Here is a 6,599-nt window from a genome sequence, read left to right on the forward strand (position 1 = left end):
GTAACTCAACTTGTGACCTTTCCTCCATAATGCCCTATTCTCCTATTGGTCTTGTATCACTTGATTCTTGATTTTTGAAGTTTTCTCAGCAATTCAGGTTAAATTTTGTTTGGGTCTATAGTGGTGCATTGATGACACTTGATTTGGGGTACTCCCTGAGACGCATGGTTGGTCGCTAATTGTAATTTGGTCTTATTCCTTAGTTACAGATAACTTGTGAAACTCTGTGGTCTATCTTGCTTGTGTACAGTTCCTTAGCTACAGATACCCGGTAAAATTCCATGGTCCAGCTTACATGTGTTTAGGCTTCCTATTTATAGATACCCGGTTAAATTCTGCGGTCTAGCTTACCTGTGCTCGACCTTGGGCTACAAATACCCGATTAAAGTTTGTGGTATAGCCTACTCTTGTCGACTCATTAGGTATAGTTACCCGATCGAGGTCCATGGTCTATATTACACGTTGTTCAATTCCTGATCCCTGATGAATATTCAATTTAATGTCTTCATCTATTCTCAGCCTTGGGTTAAGGCATTCGACTTTGTTAAGGGTTTGGTTCGAGTATGGGAAATTGGGATATTGCTGTAATCTTTTTTGGCTCCGTTCTTTTTCCTTCACCTATTATTGCATCTATCAAGCTTATGGGAATCCATACATGTGGTTACTCTTTACTTTTGCACGAGCGTACCCATCTGGTTTATGGTTGCCTGACAGATTTAGTTAGGCATTACTACACGTGTATTACCTCATAAAAACAATGTGTTCCATACTCGGATGGATTATTGGTCTTTCTTTGGCATCCATATCCCTAAATAAGACATATATAGGTTGGACAGACCATTAATAGAACTAGATTTCTTATTTTATCACACATTTATTACCTCATAACTATAATGTATTCAATACTCGAATGGACTATTGGTTTTTCTATTGCTACGATAATTCTAAATGAGACATACACAGGTTGGATGAACCAATAATAGATCTTTGTTTCTTACATTACGACACATTTATTAGCTCATAACAACAATGTATTCCATACTCGGATGGATTATTGTTCTTTCCTTTTCCATATTGCTTAATAAGTCAAACATTGGTTGGATGGACCACTACTAGAACTTGGTTTCTCATATTACTACACTCTTAATACCTGATAACAACAATATATTTCATACTCGGATAGATTATTGGTCTTTCACTGGCTACCATATCCCTAAATGATATATGCATAGGTTGGACGGACCATTAATAGAACTTCGTATTTTACATTACTACATGTTTATTACCATTTAGCAATAATGTCATGACCCAATCCCGTAGGCCGCGACTCGTGCCCAAGTTGGACACCCATACATACCCTTATCCCAAATTAGCATATTAGCAGAATAAACAAATATAGAAATTAATTAAGGTTACTAGATAGCACATGAAAACAGATACAACTCACAAAAGCTGATAAGGCCATCACAGAACACAAAAGCCCAAAATATATACAGAACCCACAAATACATATCTACAGACCTCTACAAAATAATAGCATAATTATATGATGGGACAGGGCCCCATCATACCCCTAACCAATATATACATATAGGCTACAGAAAGGTTAGTACCAAAATATGGGCTCCGGACAAAGGAGCACTGTCAAACAGCAGAGTGGATGTCCTAAGCAAGCTGATCAGTAATTCAAACTTCTGTACCTGCATGAATTGGGTACCACAATCTTAAATAATGGATAACGGCATACTATGCAACCTCACCAACTCCGAATATACAACTTGGCATAGTCTTCGTCAATATAAAAAGTCTTAATCGGTAGGAAGTGAGCCGACTTAGTCATTTTATACCTAATTTCCCAAATCAAATCATGACGCTTTCGGGTATAAGGAAAACCCACTACAAAATACATATTCACATCTTTCCACTTTCAAGTAGGGATTTCAATTTCTTAAGCTAGACCACCCGGCCTTTGATGTTCAGCCATCATCTGTTGGCAATTCAGAAATTTAGACACGAACCTTGCTATGTCCTTCTTCATGCCATCCCACCAATAGAACTCTTTTAAGTCTCGGTACATTTTCATTGAACCGGGATGAATGGAGTATGTAGAATTATGAGCCTCCATCAAGATCAAACTCCTTAGGCCATCAACATTTGAAACTAATAACCGACATTGGTAGTATAGCTCCACCCTATCTCCCTCTTGGGAAAAGACTATTCTATTCCTTCACCAACTTCTTTAACTCGACAAACGTCGGGTCAAGATCTTGCTTTGATTTAACATCAACCACCAAAGAGGATTCAGACCTATTTTGAACAACCATACAATTATCATAAGTACCACACAACTTCACCCCTAATCTAGACAACCGATGAACATATTTCACCAACTCCCTCTTCCCTTCATCCACATGGGCCACACTCCTTATAGACACTCTACTAAGTGCATCGACTACCACATTAGCTTTACCCGGATGATAGTGCATACTTATGTCATAGTCCTTAAGGAGTTCTAGCCACCTACTTTGCCTTAGATTAAGTTTCTTTTGGGTGAACACATATTAAAGACTTTTATGATCGGTATACACATCCACATGCACCCCATAGAGGTAATGTCTCCAAATCTTCAGAGAGAAAAAAATGGTCGCCAATTCAAGATCATGGATAGGGTAGTTACGCTCATGTACCTTTACTTGTCTAGAAGTATAGGCTATGACCTTTCCATTTTGAATTAATACACAACCTAAACCAATCTTTGAAGCATCACAATAAACTACAAACCCTTCTAATCCTTTTGGTAGATTCAAAATAGGAGCAGAGGTAAGTCGATCTTTTAAGATCTGGAAACTCTTCTCACACTCATCCGTCCATATGAATTTGGATTTCTTCTGGGTCAATTTCATCATAGGATATGAGATGGAAGAAAATTCTTCGACGAGTCTTCTATAGTACCTGGCTAGACCCAAGACGCTCCTAAAGTTTGAAGTAGACAACGATCTAGGCCAATTCTTGACTGCCTCCATTTTTATAGGATCAATCTCGATCCTATCACCGGACACTGCGTGACCAAGAAATTCCACCTCTTTCAACAAAAAATCACACTTACTAAATTTTGCAAACAATTGCCTATCCCTCAACATTTGAAGCACTACTCTCAAATGATGTTTATGTTCTTCCTCATCCCGAGAGTAAATCAAAATGTCATTAATGAAGACCACCACAAAAGTATCAAGGTAAGGTTTGAATATCTTATTCATTAAGTCCATGAATGCCGCCGGTGCATTCGTCAACCCAAAATTCATCACCACATACTCGAAGTGACCATACCTTGTTCAGAAAGCCATTTTGGGAATGTCACACTCCCTCACCCATTGTTGGTGATAGCCAAACCAAAGGTCGATCTTGGAGAGGTGACTTGCCTCTTGCAATTGATCAAACAACTCATCTATTCTAGGGAGTGGGTACTTGTTCTCAATGGTCAGCTTATTTAATTGCCGGTAGTCTATGAACATTCCAAGCGACCCATCCTTCTTTCTAAAAAATAACACGAGAGCACCCCATGGCAAAATACTTGGTCTTATCAACCACTTTTCTAACAAGTCCTTTAATTTTTCCTTCATCTCTTTCAATTCTATTGAGGACATCCGGTAAGGAGGAATAGAGATAGGTTGGGTATCTGGAAGGAGATTGATACAAAAATTAACTTCCCTTTTGGATGGGACACCGAGAAGTTCATCGAGAAAGACATCAGGGAACTCATTGACTATGGGAATCAACTCAAAAGGAGAAAATTTGGCGTCAACATCCCTAACCCTCACAATTTGGTAAATACAATCCTTAGAAATAATTTTTCGGGCCTTAAGATAAGAAATTAACTTACTGTTCACCACCGAATCATGACTCTCCCATTCAATAACGGACTCATTTAGAAATTAGAACTTGACTCGATGAGTCCTACAATTTATGAAAGCATAAGATACATGTAACCAATCCATCCCAAGAATGACATTAAAATCTACCATGTCAAGCTGAATGAGATCACAAGGAATAAATTTATGCAAGATAGACATGGGACCACCCTTATAGACCTTTCTACCAATAGCCGACTAACCAATGGGTGTAGAAACTAAATAAGTCTCTAATAACATTTTGGGTTACACATCAAACCTATTAACAAGGAATGGAGTAACAACTGATAAATTTGCACCCAGATCTAATAGTGCATACACATCAAAATCAAAGACCTTTAACATATCGGTAATGACATTGGGTGCATCCTCAACCTCTCATCTCTCATGCAAGGCATAAAAACTATTAGTGCATTGGAAATGTTCTTGGGCTTGTTGACCATGAGTAATTTGGCATTGAGGCCTACCACCACCATCTCTACAATCCCTAACATAGTGGCCCATCTTACCACACTTAAAGCATGCATTGGAGCCGGCTAAGCATTCCCCTTTGTGAGTCCTTCCATACTTCTTGCAAGCAGGGAAAGTTTGAGCAGCAACATTCTCTCTTGGAACCATATGTTTAGCACCCTTGTCCTTATTAAACCTTGGAGGAGAAGTATTGGTGGAACCTTATCCCATAAACTGTTGCCTACCTTGGTCTTTTTATCACAACCCAACCCCGTAGGCCGCGACTAAGGTCCGACCTGGACCCTCTGTATACCTAACTATCAACTGTGGTCAAATTGAACTATAATTAAAACAATATTATGTAACAGAGCCACATTGGGCGATAATATTTTTATAAACCTGTAGCCCTTTTCTTTTGTGTCAAAACATGAAAAGGCATGCAAGCTGACAAGGCTTCCATAACATAATAACATATACCATACATCATGTAGACCCAGTTGAATCAAACAGATATACACAACCCACATATACATGTCTGCAGACCTCTAATAATATCAATGAAAACATATGGCGAGGCAGGGCCCTTGCCATACACCTGAATAACATAACTATACTATACATCAACAGCCAATGCCAAAAACTAGGCTATGATACAATGGAGCCTCTTCCAGCTGAGCTGAGTGGGATCCTAAGATAACGGACTCCCAAAACCTATACATGTACCTGCGGGCATGAAATGCAGCCCCTCGAGAAAAGGGGGGTTAGTATGACATATGTACTGAGTATGTAAAACATAACAAAATACGACTAGAGGCATATATGAAATAGAGAAGCAGGGGATAAAGTATTAGATCAAAAACCTGTACCTAGAAAAGTAAAATCATGCATGCTCAAATTTTCAATATAGCCGGCCCTATCAGGGATCTGGTGAATCATATATGTAGTACCATCACCTCCTTATTACAATACATCATCACATCATCATAGATATACATACATACCCAGCCCTCTAGTGAGGCCGTGATGAACAATAAAGTGGAATTGTGCACGATTATTATACCCGGCCCCGGGGTCGACGAAAGAAGTATTACAGTATGCACATGTAGAGTAGTGAGAAACAAAAAACAATTTAAATCATTATTTGAGACTCAATGAAGTCATCAAGTGAACTGTTATTTGGAAGTAATTGAAGTACCTGCTAGGTGTCACGAGGAACCATAGACATGTATCACAATGTTGCCAAATAGCTTATAGGATCCATAGGTCTGTCCTCGTGGAGCCCTTAAGGATAGAGGCATATACCTCTAGTTACTATTTAACCTATCGAAGACTCAAAGATAGTAGCTTACTACTTTAAAGTTTAACATTCAAAAGTGAGTGAGGGTCCTGAAGTCATATTCAGAACCTGGGAATCGAATTACCCCCAAAGCTCATATCATATCCTATTTACATCTAATACATGCCAAAAGAAAGAGAAAATATAGGCTTTACATACCTATACCAAAAGCATACCAAGAGAAGCTTCACATACCTCTTATGAGTTACTCTTTATCCCGTTCGCCTCGTCGTCCTTTGAACCTATTCAATACGAAAGAAATATGAATATCAACCACTCTAAGCTTTACAGAATCTTAGGTTGCACCTTAGTATTCATGGAATCTATTTCCTTGTTTGTCTCCCCAACTAGTTCTTTAATTAGTTAAGGCGTTGACGCAAATTGGGCAGCACCTCTCCTATAATGTGCCCTATAAAAATTTCCAATTAGATCCCTAAACACTACAGCCAACCAAAAACAGGAACCTGCAGCATACGTTTAAGCAATTCACACCAACAATATATAACATAAACTCCAAACGACTCACTCAGAATTACGATATCAAAATAGGGTGTCTAGCCTTTATTTTGTAACACCTTTAATTATACGAATCGAGGGGTCTTGTGGATGAAACCAGAATCACTAACACCCCTTTTAGAATACATTTAGATCCTTCAACACACCCCTACACACCTTCAGCAGTACGCCACAAGCACAACCCTTTACTTCGACGACAATTCAACTATAACGACTCCAACTTAGTTTATTTCGAACGTCAAGCATATCTATGATGTTTTCACATTTACAACTACTTAAACAAAATATAATAAACTTATTAACAATACCATAAACTCCAAATTAAGAGGAGAAACCTTACCTTACCCGAAATTGGCCAAAACTGCCAAATTGCAACTCAGAACTTCTCC

This window comes from Solanum dulcamara, chromosome 1 (assembly GCF_947179165.1).
Source record: "Solanum dulcamara chromosome 1, daSolDulc1.2, whole genome shotgun sequence".
NCBI classification, from domain to species: Eukaryota; Viridiplantae; Streptophyta; class Magnoliopsida; order Solanales; family Solanaceae; genus Solanum; species Solanum dulcamara.